Here is a 15709-nt window from a genome sequence, read left to right on the forward strand (position 1 = left end):
CTATATTATTATCCTTTTTTTGGGGTACATTCATTAGAGAAGCGAAGAACTTTATTTCCAGCATATAGATAATGATGAACTTTATCTTCAGGGCAGCTTATGCAGGTAATCCATAACTTTGTCTCCAGCCTTCTTAGAAGAAATCAAATGGTGGTACATAAGGCATTCACTGCCTTGGACCCATTAGAATCTCATGAACCTAATTGGGTCATTTAGGCAGATTCGTCGAATTATCCATATGTAACTTTCATGAATGGATCCAGCTCTACTGATATGTGGAGTGAGGAGGGGGTATCCCTTCATATCAATGCCCTAGAGCATAAAGATGCTTCTAATGGGATCAGAACTTTGTGTAAAATGTATTTGATGGTCATTATAGAATGTGGTCAAACAGTTCTACAGATCTAGCTTATATTAACAATATGGGAGACTCTTCTTCTGATATGTATAATGATATTGCAAGGGATCTGTTATGGTGCAATAGTTATAAGAAGAATAGTTGGCTCCCATCGTGCCATCTCCCCAGTGTAGATAATGATGCAGATTATCCAAGCAGCAATAAATTAATACTAGATCTGCATGGATTCTTGACATCACAGTCTTTGAAGAGATCTTTTCAAATTTGGTAAACCATCAATGGACCTTTATGTAAGTGGATACAACAGTCAAATTCCAACTATGGGGCAGCATAGCTCAGTGGTATGGTCTTTGCTTCTTACCCGAACCGTACCAAGTTCGATCACCCGCCACTGCACTGTGTGGCCTTGAGCAAGAAATCTCTGCCTAGCTCAATTTGCGACGCTGCACTGCGGCTGACGCCTGGGTTATCACTGTCTTTACTTGGAATAGACCCAAGAAACAAATTTCCCCTACGGGATGAATAAAGGGAATTTTTTTTATTACTTCCAGATGTTATATCATGTGCTGTCAATGCATTTTTCATAAAATGATGAAATCGGACATGTTTTGTTACCTTTTCCCTCCTTTTATTCTTATTTTAACTTGACTTGACTTAGATGCCTTTCGCGTCTCGACCGAAAGATCGGGTCGCCTTGGCTGTTTCCAGTATTTCCTGTGTGAGGTGTCTCAAATATTGCCGGTCCTCTGCTAGGGTTCTCAGATTTTCAAGGTCCCCTGCCGTTATGAGACTAATGTTTGTCCAAGTGTTGTGAGGTTTTTGTTTAGGATCACAGGGAGTGTTGTGATCGGTCTTCGTCTGAAAAGGTTCCCGTGTTTTTGGAAGTATCCCGACATGGCTTGGTTAGCTGGTATGTTTTTGTCCCTGCGTAGTATGTGACCGAAAAGTTGCCATCGTTGTTGTAAAATGTCAAGGGAGATTGGTCTTTCTTTTGTGATCTTATAGAGTGATTCATTTGAGATCTTTTTTGGGTATTTGATGTCCAGTACCCTTCTTAGCTGTGTGCGATGGAAGGCATCCAGATGTTCTTCTTTGGATTTTGTCAACGCCCAAGTGCCGCAGTTATACAGAAGTACTTATTTTAAAGGTCATATAAAAGATTGTAGTGACCAGAACATTTATTTAAAATGGTGCCACTTTGGAAAACTTAAGTCTGGTTTCCCAAACATGCTCATAGATCCTCCACGTCGCTTACTTCTTTTGAGAATCCAAAATAAAACACCCTCTTCACATAGATTGAGTATTTTTAATAACCATGTCCAATATATCATTGATCATAGTTGGAGGGACAGTACCAAGAAGTAATTTATGGTTTACATATTATATATGTGATCTTTTCTGTGTCCAGAATAGCTTGAATACTTTAGATTATAATGTAATATGCTACTTGGATTTCTTCACTATCCCTACATGTCTGGTTATAGCTTGAGTGCCTTCAATACTGTAAGATCTGCTATTTGCATCAGTTTCCTTCATGATCCACTTATTGGTTCTCACATAATGATAAGAAGATACTTATAAGATATTTTCTATCTAACGACTCCTAAATTTTAATATAATTATATCTGAGATGTATCTATTGTGCTATGTCATTTTAAAGGGCTATTCCCGCATGACAATTTTAAGTTACAACCTAATTATAAATTTGTGAAATTATTTGCTCTTCTTCGTGGCCATGGATGCCAGACCTTACATGACCTTAACATTGATTGTTATAATAATGCCACTTTCTCTGTCAATTCAATAATGAAGCAACCTAAACCTCATTATCTTAGGATAAACTGTGAAGTTGTGCTTACCCAATATCACTCTGACAATATTAGTGTCGTGAAATACTTATTAGATCCAGGACAAAGTCATTAAGATATTCCAATAACCTTTTCATTAGTGTGATGCCTCCTCATCACTTAGTGAGCCTTCAGACTATCAGTAAATGGAATAAACACATACTGTTTTGTGCACATTAATCTTAATGCTAGCCAGTGATTACATTTATTGTGTATATCAGCAATTTCATAATTGTCTTTGTATATGTTTGACAATACTTGACATATAATTACATCTTGTGCTTATTAATTTTCTTCTTTTAATAATCTTCCTGAACACTTAATACGTATATTGGTTCTCTAGAGATTTGTGTGTGTTCCCAGACTCAGAATTACATTTGCATGAAATATATATCTATACTTAATTGTCGCCAGTAATTTTTTTAAAATCTTCAATGGCTTCGAGGTCTCATGGAAAGTCGACCAAAGTGTTGAGGGTTTATGGAATTTACTAAATTAAATCAAGACTCACCTGTAAGGCGGGGGTGATATTTGATTATAATTGCATAAACCCCAACATTTTGGGTGACTTTACATGCCTTCCCTTCCCTCCACTTTTATAGATTCTACTCAGTAATCTCGTATTCTATTTGGTTAATTGAATCTAAAATAGTTCCGCCTCACTTGTACGTGTTTCCGTACTCATATAAAGTCACCCAAAATGTTGGGGTTATTGAAATTATAATCAAATATCATCCCCACCCTAAATGTGAGTCTTCATTTAATTTGGTAAATTTTACCTTAGCCCCAGTGCTGCTGTTACACAACACGGCTATTCTCGACAGTATGAAAAATAACAGCTACCGTGTGTACGATAGGGGATTCTTATTAGAGAATTCAATTCCATAACTCTTTTCTCCAGACTTCAATTTTTGCATAGGTTGGGTGTGAAGTTTTGGGAACAATCCGGAAAATGGCCGGTAAGGAGAGAGTTTAATTTTCTTTTGTAATGGAAATGTTTCTATATAAAATGTTTTATCTACAAAGGACTAGGACCTTGATTGTTCTTTTAGGGATATATTTTGTTTTGCTATGTTTTTTTTTTTTTTTTTTTTTTTTTTTTTTTTTTTTTTGTTTATTTGTTGCTAGTGATTTTGCTGTTTTTCTTTGTGTTTTTTTTTTTTTGTCGATTTTTTGTGTCTTTTATCAGTTATTAATGTTGGGGGGGGGGGGTTGTCGTTTTCTTTTTGTTTTTGTTTTTTGTTTTTGTAGACTTCGCCTTTATTTTTGTCTGTTCTGAAATTTAAAAAAATTGTCTTAATATTTTAGTAATAATATTCTATTTTTTAAATTATTTATTTTTTCACAAGTTGAATTGGTGTCGACGTGGCTGAGTGGTTAAGGCGTTGCACTGCAATCCGGAAGTTCCGGGTTTGAGCCCCGCTTCAGACACTTCTGTTTTTTTTTTCCGTGGGCGAGATTATTTATCCCAATTTATTCATCTTCGACAACATGGGTGATTCCTACTGTCATCAGATTTTTTTATGGATTATCTCATTCCTTTTATGGGATGCAAAGGCTGAATCCCTAGATAAAGATTGTTTTGTTTTTTATTAGTGTATACACATGGAGCAACAATTATTTTATAAAGTTGTATTCAATAAGTAATGTTTGTCGGTCAGGATGATAGGCGATCGTTTTATTTTTATCGTGTTTATGTGCGAATTTATACGTCATTCTCAAAGATCCGCCATTTTAAGCAAAACAGATGATTACGGTCAAACGATTTATCTTTGTCCCTGGATGTATTATCCCTCGAGCTATTCAAACCCGGCCCCATACAATTATTGTTACAACCACTATTTTTCTCCGGGAAGTTAGTCATTGTTCAAAACAACTACCCCGATTCCCAGTGGATCCCAGTGTATTTTGCCGAGACCACCAGACAAAGTTATTTAAATCGCCGATTAAATGGATTAATGGCGGCTTTATTGGATTGAATAGCTAATTCTGGCAACCCGGACCCACCTGTTGTGGTCGATATAAGCAGCAAATCCAATAATTACAGTTAAGCGTCTATGATCCGTGTTTACCAAACAGATACGTTGCAATTGTTGGTAAAGGTCTAGAGTTAAATATTGTTGACGGAATGATGAAACCGAACAATAGTGGCGATATATCACCTCTACATTTGGCACAAGACAAACTTTTCAGAAAGCTTTTGGATATTTATTAATGATAAAACAAATACAATAATATATATATATATATATATATATATATATATATATATATAAGTATATATAATATATATATATATATTAATATAATACAGATATATATATATATATATATATATATATATATATATATATGTGTGTGTGTGTGTGTGTGTGTGTATGCAAATGCACAAAAATGTAAAAAATATACAACCAAGAACCAATAGCGACACTTTATATATTAATTTGATAAATTGAGATCGACCATACCTCTGGCCTCTAGTCCGAACTTGTGTGTGCAAATTATCCTATCAAAACGAAGAGATCAGGAGAGTTGAATGTTTTACATATTTGGGATACATTATTACATGAAATTAAAAGAAGAATTGCTTTAGCAAAGAATACATATAATCAATTAAAGCAAATCATGAACAACCACAACATTGAGATGGCAACAAAACTCCTGGTAATGAAATCATACGTATGGTCTTTCTTCTTTATGGCAGCGAGTGCTGGAAGTTTAAAAAAGAATGTGAACGTAGAATAACTGCAGCCGAAATTTGGTTTTATAGACGCATTCTTAGAATCTCATGGAAAGATAAAATAAAAAAAACGAGGAGGTATTTAAAAAAATTGGAGTACGATCAACTTTGGTAAACACCATCAGAAAAAGACAGTTAAAATTTCTCGGACATATTTACAGAAAAAAACGGAATTGAAAAGATTGTACTCACGGGTAAAGTTGCTGGGAAGAAAAGAAGAGAGAGACAGAGGATAGATTACATTGACAATCTGAACGGATGGATTGGTGGAGGAGGAACAGGAATCGAGCTATTGAGAAGATCTGAGGACAGATATGGTTGGAGGGACATGATCGCCGATGTCTGCAACAGACCTGGCACTTGATGATGATGATGATGATTTAGAATTTAAATCACAGTTGCGCGTTAAAACTTCAAACACCATGTTGCAAAAATGAATTAAGGTGACGTGCTGTCCTTGTTTTTATAGATATGAGGCGACGGCTCCTCATGGAGAACTTAATATATTTGTGAAGGGGGTGATCGCCATCCTTCATAACTTTCTCAATTTTACCTAGACAAAATCTCTTGAACAGTTCTTCCACACTGGAACTTGGGTGAGTATAACTCCTGGCTTTATCAATTATCCGATCAATTTTCTTAATGTCTCAAATACTGGCATTTCCACACCATGCTGTAATACAAAAAGTAATAACGGTCTACAAAACGGATATATAAAAAAGGTGCATAACGTTTTGTTTAGGTCAAATTCTGAAAGTTTCCGAATAAAATACATTCTTTTGTTCAATTTAGAGATAACAGCATCGGTTTGTAAATGCCACTGCAATTTATTGTCAATTAAAATACCCAAATATTTGTAAACCGAAACTTGCTCAACAGCTTGATTGTTAATTTTGAGCGGACTGATGGAATTTGTGTTCTTTCTAAAATCAAAAATGATTTCTTTGGTTTTTGCTACATATAATTTCAGGGAGTTATCTTCACACCAACCAACAAATCTGTCGATCTCAGATCGGCATGTCGTTTCATCATCTTTAAATATTAACCCTTGAAGGGCCTTGTCGTCAGCAAATTTAGTTATATCCCCTTGCATTCAAAACACCTTTTCTTCATATCTACCACTATATATACGAAATGATTTTATTTTTAATGAGACAATAGCAGCATGGCTTCAAAAAATGTTAACCGCCGTACTCTGGAAAAACTCGTTTTTAAAAAATTGGCAAGAAAACTCGTCCTTCAAGTATCGATTGATTTAAATAAACCACAGCTTGGCAAAAACTCTCAAACCTGGGACTTCGCGATGTCCCAGGCTTGAGAGTTTTTGCCTAGGTGAGGGTCATTAAATCAATCGGTATTTATTTGAAGGACGACAGTTAACTGGTTTTAAAATGTAATGATTTACCAGCTGAGCTAATTACGCAACTTATTGCCCCATTTTAGAAACATGATAAAAACATTTTAGATTACATTAAATTGCTAGATCTCATTGCAGCACTCAAAAAAAAAAATCAAGCATCATCCGCCAAATAAATAAAGGATATGAATATAAATACATATATTAAATATATAAACATAATGTTTACATCTTAAAAATAAGATTCGGAGAACACATTCACTCAGACATGAATGAATCATATCATTTGTATATATTCAAACCCATTATATCAGGTTCGATCCCGTCCTGGGCTGAACTAAGAATATCAGTACAGACCATGTCACCCTATCCGACATCCCCACAAAGGAGGATGCCTTATTTAACTAGCAGGAACAGATCTCGAAGAGGGACGTACAGTTGTCAGGAAAACTCAGAGCGGAAACCATTTACAGATAAGCACTTGAGTACTGACAAATTAAAAATAACTGATTTGCCCTGTGATGCAATATCACCCATACAGATAACCCGTTTGTAAAGATCTTATAAACTTGTACTCAAAATCAGATTAAATCTGATTGTATTTCATTGTCTAATGTAAGTATTAGTTGAACTTCTTTTATTTATTTTTTTATCATTAATACTAATGTGAAGTCATCTCCTTGACAGTAATAGGATCCAAATTAAATACAATGCTATTTTAATAACTAGTGGAGACCCGCAATGTTTCCAGAGAAACAAAGGCTATTAGGAAAAGGCGCCCCTCTTTTATACTAATTATAGTACTGTATTGTATTTTTAGTTTTGTCGGTGATTTTGTGCTCGATGATAAAATATAAAAATTTAATATTGGCTTTTTTCTTTTTTTTTTTTAATATTGGCTTTACGGAACAACCCTATTTTTCAAAAGAATAGATTAGAAAGATTATCATTACTTGATAGTATCAAGAGAGGTTTAAAATTACATTATTTTTGTTTGGTTTGGGATGAGATTATTATTACTTTATATTACCAAGAAATATTTAAGATTACGTCATCAATTTTTGTTGTAGATATGCTAGAATTGCGTAGAATAAATTATACTCGCAATGAACGTCAAATGTGAAAAAGGACAGAGTATTACGACCAAGAAGATTTTCTTCGTGCTAATTTGAGTCAACTGATGAAAAAAATTCGCCTGAAATATTTAAGAATGCATGTTATGTATAACGGTCTGTAACCTGTCTCTTTAAACAAAACAATATTTAATAGAGCAGGAGCTGACTAGCCATGGGGGGTCTATTCTTTTATTTTTAATAGGGTTGGCGGTCAAAATTGTTCCGTACAGCCCATATTAAATGTTTGTACCCAGCACAGTCAAGTCTAAAAATTAGTTAACTATTTTTTTACAAATTGATATACAATTAACTTGCGAATTTTTTTTTACTTTCTGGTAATTCTATCACCCGTGGACTCAAATGTTTACTTATAAAATCTGCCTGGGTAAAAATGATTGCACATATATTGGAATCGCTGTTTATTAGCCACCTTCTTGCCAGATTCATTTGCGGGCACCTACAGACTTCATAACCAAACCGATTTTGATCGTTGATGGGTCAAAAGATACGACTCGATCTATGTTAATTTCCATAATACAATGGTTAAATAGTTGAAATAGATGAGTGGCATTTCTCAATAGTCTTAATATTTCAGCAAAAACTGTGGGTTCTCCACCAGTAAAATTAAACAATTAAAACATTTTATGTGACGTAAGCGACCATTACAATGCCATAACGGAGGCTACAAGTTGAGTTTCTTTTCCATTGAAGGCTAAAGTAGATAGAGAATAGGCTATTGACTACTGAACTAGACCAATATCGGTCTCCCGGCTGTCCTGCGTAGTTCAATGAAAAGCGTTTTGCCATGTTTTAATAGAAGTCAAACTGAAATTTCTCCATTTTATTGAAGATTACAAAAATCATAAGGGATAGATTGCATGGTTACCTCTTTGATAATCATACAAAAGAATGGGGCACGTTTTCAAGCCCATACAATCGGATTGAACAGGATGCTTAAATTAGAGTTTAAGCTTAACGTTTAAAAATTGAGTTAAAATGAATGTCTTGCTAACATTTGTTTAAAAGCCTCATTTTCAAATTTTTAATGGTTTTAGTTTGAAATCAATTTTCTCGACTAGAAGCGAAGTGAGTGGTTAAGGTATTCCACTGCGATCCGGAAGTTCCCGGGTTTGATTGAGCCCCGCTTCGCGCACTTTCGTCTTTATTCTTGGGAATGATTAATTTGCTCACTTGGACAACATGGATGATTCCTGTTGACATCATGCATCTTGTTTGATGGATTATCTACATATTTTCATGGAATGCCTAGGCGACGGTATCTAATGATACATGATACCTCAACGCAAGGGAGTCATCATCATCATTGCCTTTTTCACCCTGGGTCAGGGTATAGGCCACAGAAAATCAGTTTCCATCCTTCTCTATCCTGAGCTAACATTTTTATCTCATTCCAGGTCTTACCACTTCTCTGTATATCAGCTTCTTTAATTCTCCTCTTTGGAAGCTTGATAAGATGTCTTTCCTTCCAATCCTTTGGGAATATCCCGTCATTCCAGATTCTCTCAAATAGTGGGTGCAGGGACTCAGCATTTCTTTCAGCATCAACTTTTAGAGCCTCCGGTGGAATCTGGTCTGGTCCAGCAGCTTTCCCCCTTTTCATCTTGTTGATGGCACTAACAATCTTTGCTATCGATGGTGGATCACAGCTAATTGGTAGCTTATTCCTTGCAGGCAAAATTTCTGGCTTTTTGTCTGGTGGTGGTCTGTTCAGAAGGCAGTTGAAATATTCCCTCCATCGTTCAGATTGCTCTTTTCCAAAAATAGTTTTCCCATCTTTGTCTTTGACTGGTACCTCTGGTTTCCCATATTTTCCAGCAAGTGTCTTGGTAGTTTGATAAAGGATCCTCACGTATCCTCCTGTCGCTGCTGTTTCTGCTTTCTCTGCAAGTCTGTTCATAAATGCTTCCTTGTCTTTTTTTTTTCACAGATCTTTTGACTTCCTTAGCTATGGCTCGATACTGCTCTTGTACATCCAGTCTTGAAGCCCTTGTTCGGCTTGCACTCACTTGTTCCTTCCTTGTTCTCCTCTTTTCAATTAGGTCCAAGGTGGTTGGACTTATCCATTCTTTATGTTCCGATCTTTTTACACCCAATACCTCGTGGCAAGTTGTTATGTAGACTTCCTTGATCTTTGCCTAATGTGACTCTACATCTATGTCCTCCTCGAGCTCAGTAAGAGGTTGGAATCTATTGCTCAATTGTAATTTGAATTCCTCATTCTTTTCCCCATCAAATGCATTCACCTCGAATTTTCTTCTTGTAAGTAATCTGGTCCCATGTTTTCTGAGTCGGAGCTTAAGCTTTGCCAATAGCAGGTGGTGGTCTGGTCCAACATCTGCCCCTCTCCGCACTGTCACATCTTCCAATGAACGTCTGAATCTTCAAGAGATACAAAAATGGTCAATCTGATTCTCTGTCACACCATCTGGTGAGACCCAAGTTGCTTTGTGGATCCTCTTATGGGGGAACACTGATCCTCCAATCACCAAACTTTTGAATGCACAGAAATTTGCAAATCTCTCACCATTATCGTTCATTTCACCCATGCCATGACGTCCCATGATACCTTCATAACCGACGTTATCCTGTCCCACTTTAGCATTAGCATCTCCCATCAATATGTTGATGTCTTTCCTTGGCAACTTGTCAATGACTTGTTGTAGCAGACTATAAAATGTATCTTTGTCCTCATCTGTTGCATCATTTGTTGGGGCATAGATCTGTACAATGTTCATGCTGATCTTCTTACTCCGTGTTGTAAAGGACGCCATGGTGATCCTTTCTCCGTGTTGTTCCCATCCTATCAGTGACTTCTGGGCAAACTTGCTTAGAATTATTCCTACTCCCTGTGTATGAATCCCATCCCCTCTCCCTGAATATAAAATCTTCTCCCCAGACTTGAGGTGTTTCTGTCAGGATTGTATCCAGTGAATTTCGCTTACTCCAAGTATATGCAGCCTTTATCTTCTCATCTCAGTCACAACTTGAGAGCTTTTTCCTGCTTCATACATGGTGCGAACTTTCCACGACGCAATTTGAAGCTGCTTGTTTGGCGAAAACGTCATCGGGTCAGCAGAGTCCTTTCGGTTTTGTCGCCTTTTACGACACGCTGGCTTGGCGTTGAGCTATTCTTGACCCTCTCAGTTGAGGGACCCCGGACACCACACGGGGAATCGCAAGGGAGTAATTTTGTTACATTTTTTTAGATCATTCCAACATAATGCAAGATAGATGCCAGATGTGTTTTATTTTACCAAGATTACTGCTGTTCTCTGGAAAAGTCGTATTTAAAGAATTGACCAGAAAACACATACTTCAAAGATCGATAAGTAGGACAAGTTTTCTGGCCAGATTTTTTAATACGAGCTTTTCCAGAGTCGCTTGTAGGTAAAACGGAACAAATGAAGAGCACAAAGTCATGTGTTGTGGATTGGTTTTTAATATCCAGATGACACAATTCGATTTAGTTCTCTGTCAAATTTTCAATCTCATGAGGTTGGAAATTACCAGAACACATGACATTTAGAACACTTGGATTGTAACTTATTGTTATCGACACAACATGTTTGTCCCAGATTCTCCATACAACTCTTATAATTCTTTACACTGGCTTCGGTACATTTTAGCATTTCATTGTTTCCCGTAGTATCTGAAATAAGAACTTCATCACACGCGGCTAATGAAGTCCCATCACATTCTTCTGTGAAAATAATCAATAGCTCATTGATAGTTATTATGAATGATGATACCAATCGTATTGATATAAGATGGTTAGGATGATTTTCATCGGTTTTTTATGAGGAAATAACTATACAAAAATTAATTTAAAATCTTTCTCAGTTAATCAACTATCATACTCATGATGAAAATGATAGTGAAAATGATGATGGTGAATATGATGATGATGATGATGATGATGATGATGATGATGATGATGATGATGATGATGATGATGATAACAATAACACCAACCTCAATAATGATAGTGATAATAATAATAATAATAATAATAATAATAATAATAATAATAATAATAATAATAATAATAATAATAATAATAATAATAATAATAATAATGATGATGATGATGATGATGATGATGATGATGATGATGATGATGATGATGATGATGATGATGATGATGAGGATAAGACCTGTATGCCGTGAATTGAGATGCTCTTGAAGGCTACGGTGTGAATGAAGCGTGGGTGTTTTTTTAAAGACAAATTAAAATGTATAGAATCTAAACATATTCCATTAAGACGTAATAAAAATTTTAGATCTAATAAACCATTGTGGTTGACAAAAAGCGTTAAACGTACAATCAATAAGAAACATAAATTGTACAAGAAGTTCAAAAAGTATCCTACAACAAATAATTTTCATAATTATGTCAAGGTTAGAAATAACACCATATACACGGTTCAAAATGCTGTGACAAAATATGAATGTACATTGTCACACGAATGTAAGAATAGTCCGAAAGGTTTTTGGAGATATGTCAACAGAAAGTTGAAAAGAAAACCAGGTGTTAGTGTCTTGATGAAAGATGATGGTACCAAGGTTACTTCTGATATAAATAAAGCTAATGTTTTAAATGATTATTTTTCATCTGTGTTTGTTCAAGAAGACACTAACTACAAATATACCAACTTTCAATGTTACAAATCAATTAAACGTTCCCGATTTTTATTCTACACAAGAAGACATACTTGCCAAATTGTTGAATTTAGACGTGACTAAAAGCACGGGACCCGATTCCCTTCATCCCCGATTACTGAGGGAAGTGGCCTTTGAAATATCACAGCCGCTATCAACAATATATAATAAGTCTTTTGAATCTGGTACCATACCCATTGAATGGAAACAAGCCAATGTTACTGCCATTCATAAAAAGGGCAGCAAATTGGATGCTGCAAACTATACACCCATCAGCTTAGCATGCATACTCTGTAATGTTATGGAGTCTATCTTACTCTGTAATGTTATGGAGTCTATCTTGAAAGACCGAATAATGGACTGTCTTGAAAGTAATACGATGCTAAACGATAACCAGCATGGTTTTAGATCAACGAGATCATGCATTACTCAACTTTTACAGGTGATGGAGGATTTTACCAAGTTAATTGATCGTGATCAATGCATTGATGTTGTTTATCTTGATTTCCGTAAGGCTTTTGATTCTGTGCCACATGAGAGATTATTCATTAAACTAAAAGCATATGGATTTAAAGGGAATATCTTTAACTGGATTAAAGACTTTCTTAATAATCGAATACAAAGAGTCATTGTCAATGGGGTGGGGTCGGATTTTAAGAATGTAATTAGCGGTGTACCCCAAGGAAGCCTATTGGGACCACTTTTATTTCTTTTATATAAAAATGATTTACTATGTGGCATACATTCAGCCTGCAAACTGTTTGCAGACGATACAAAGATCTATAGTACAATTGAACATCATAACATTTTACAAAATTTCACTTTTCAAATGGTCTACAACATGGCATTTGGATTTTAATGTTTCGAAATGTCAAGTATTACATATAGGAAAAAATAATCCATGTCATAATTATTTTACCGATACTTCTATGTCAAATCTACTTTCAGTTGTGCCTTATGAAAAGGATGTGGGAGTTTGATTCACTTTTGAATTTTGATGTACATATTGATAATTGTGTAAGCCGTGCAAACAGAATGATGGGAATAATATATAGAATCTTTATAACTCTTGATAAAACCAATTTTTTTATTTTTGTATAAATCGCTCGTTCGACCAATTCTAGAATACGGAAATTGCATCTGGAGCCCATTATATAAAAGACAATCTATTAGTATTGAAAGTGTACAGAGGAGAGCTACCAAAAAGATTTATGCAATACAGTATTTATCTTATAAGGAAAGGTTAGAATTTCTTGACTTACCAAGTTTGAAATATAGAAGAATTCGTGGGGATTGAATTCAGGTTTATAGATTGGTACATTGCCTGGATAGGATAGACTTTTCTGATTTTTTTTTTTCATTTTCTAATATTACTTTTACTAGAGGGGACAAGTTTAAGATTTTTGTCTCTAGATGCAAAACAAACATAAGACAAAACTGGTTCGGTATTTGTATTGTCCAGAAATGGAACAATTTGAAATTTGAAACAAAGAATGCAAAATCGATAGATTATTTCAAGGTGTTAGGAGACAGGGAATTATATGACGGGAGATTTATATATGAGGAATACTACTTTTTTGCACTACTGTTGACATGGCTTTCAGTCTTGTATGTATATGTTATGCATTGTTATATTATTATGGTTATCTTCTATATGCGTTTGTGTGTGTGTTTGTGTGTGTGTGTGTGTGTGTGTGTGTGTGTGGTTTGCATGTCACGGTTAAAGATATATGTTTGTACACCACATTTACATGAGTGTATTTAAGTTGAAATACTATCTTTACCAGTGTATCATTATTGTAATATTTAATCAATAGATTTATGGCATTACTATTAATATTAAGGGCATTCAAGGGATCTTATCCTATTGTGCCCTATACCATATGTTATGTTATACTACTGATAATAACAATAAGAATAATAATGATGATGATGATGATGATAATAATAATAATAATAATGATAATATTAATAATAATAATAATAATAATAATAATAATAATAATAATAATAATAATAATAATAATAATATTAATAATAGTAATAGTAATAATAATAATAATAATAATAATAATAATAATAATAATAATAATAATAATAATAATAATAATAATAATAATAATAATAATAATAACGCATTGTATTTATTGAGCGCTCTACCATGCCATGTGGAAGTGCTTAGACCGCTTAGCGTGGGCATTAACAATTAAATTTGGAAAGGGACAAAGGGTTAATTCGCTTTTCAAACATATCTTATAATGAATCATGTCGTAATTCTTTTGGGAGTTTGCTCCAGAATATTGGGTGAGTTTCTAGAAATAATCCTCTCCACATGACACGTCATAAGAGCTCTTTCCTTGAGTAAACAGGCGATTTCCATCGGGTCACGAGAGAAGGGATCGGGTTGGTGTATACAACTGCAGTTTATCGTAAAGAGAAGTTGGTTGACATGTTTTCAGACATTTAAAACACCATACCAGAAGTTTGTAGTACAATATTCGCTCCTTATTCGCCACTCAAGTTCTTTTGGTATTAGCAGAGATGACGCATTATTCTTGCTGCATTTAAGGACTAATCTTGTAATATTGTTTGAATTCTTTGCAACCTGGGCTTTATCTCGCCGGTGATGTTAAAAAAGAGAGAGTTACAAAAGTCTAGTTTTGAAAGAACCAATGTTGTAATCAAGGTTTTTGACACATCTGTATTTAGGCAGTTTCTAATTTTACCAATTAGAATAAGTTGGAAATTTGTGCATTGAGGAAGAGATTTTATGTGCCGGTGTAATGTCTTATTCCCCATCCATGAAGATGCCGAAAATTTTAACTGTGGGTGAACTTTGCCCAATCAAGCCATTTATGTAATATTTGATATTTTCAATAGTCTTTGTATTATTGGGATGACCTGAAAAGAGAACGACAGTCTTTCCATTACTAAACTTAATTCATTTTTTTTTTTGTCATCCAATTTTTACATTACGCACTTTTAGTTTGACTTAGATCACTTTGTTCACATGCCATATGTTTGTATGTCGTCTGCGTAAAGATAGTAATTAATATTAGGTATCTTCTCTTAGAATTTTGGTAGTGGCCGCGTATATAATGTACAGAGCTTTGCGGGACTCCATAATAATTTGAGGTTCCTGGTGTCTGATATTTCTTCTCTTACTCTCACTTTCTGTAGGCAACCTGTCAGATAAAAATGTATTTAATTTAGGACGGTCCGTTTTATTCGAAAACTGTTTTGAAATCGATCATCAAGGATTTTATGGACGATCGTGTCAAGGCAGAAGATACATATAAGAAGGACGAGAACGACAATCTTCCTGTTGTCTATTTCAAGTAGGAAATCATCCGTTATCCTTAAACGTGCCGGTTTGGTACTATTATACTGTGTAGAACTTTGTATGCCGATTGGAATGACTCTCTTATATCATTTGATTCAATTTGATCTAACAATTGATTCAAGACAACCTGTTCTAGAATGTCGGAGAGAAAGGGCAAATTGAAGACTGGACGATTTTTATTTTAAAATTGTTGATATTGAGTTCAGGCTTTTTAAATAAAGGTTTAACGATTGCCTCTTTGAATATGCTCGGTAATAATAAAGATGATA

General features: G+C 34.8%; 1 long non-coding RNA gene across 1 annotated transcript in view; it reads right to left on the reverse strand.

Annotated features, from left to right (window-relative positions):
* Positions 1-10868: 10868 nt before the first annotated feature.
* LOC144964343 (uncharacterized) overlaps positions 10869-15709 on the reverse strand; it is a 7569-nt gene continuing 2728 nt past the window's right edge. The window contains exon 3 of the long non-coding RNA XR_013643814.1: positions 10869-11138. This is a non-coding gene — a long non-coding RNA (uncharacterized LOC144964343). The remainder of the gene's footprint in view (positions 11139-15709) is intronic.

Source organism: Berghia stephanieae, chromosome 1, assembly GCF_034508935.2.
Source record: "Berghia stephanieae isolate SIO BIC M18660-M18661 chromosome 1, UCSD_Bste_1.3, whole genome shotgun sequence".
Classification (NCBI taxonomy): Eukaryota; Metazoa; Mollusca; class Gastropoda; order Nudibranchia; family Aeolidiidae; genus Berghia; species Berghia stephanieae.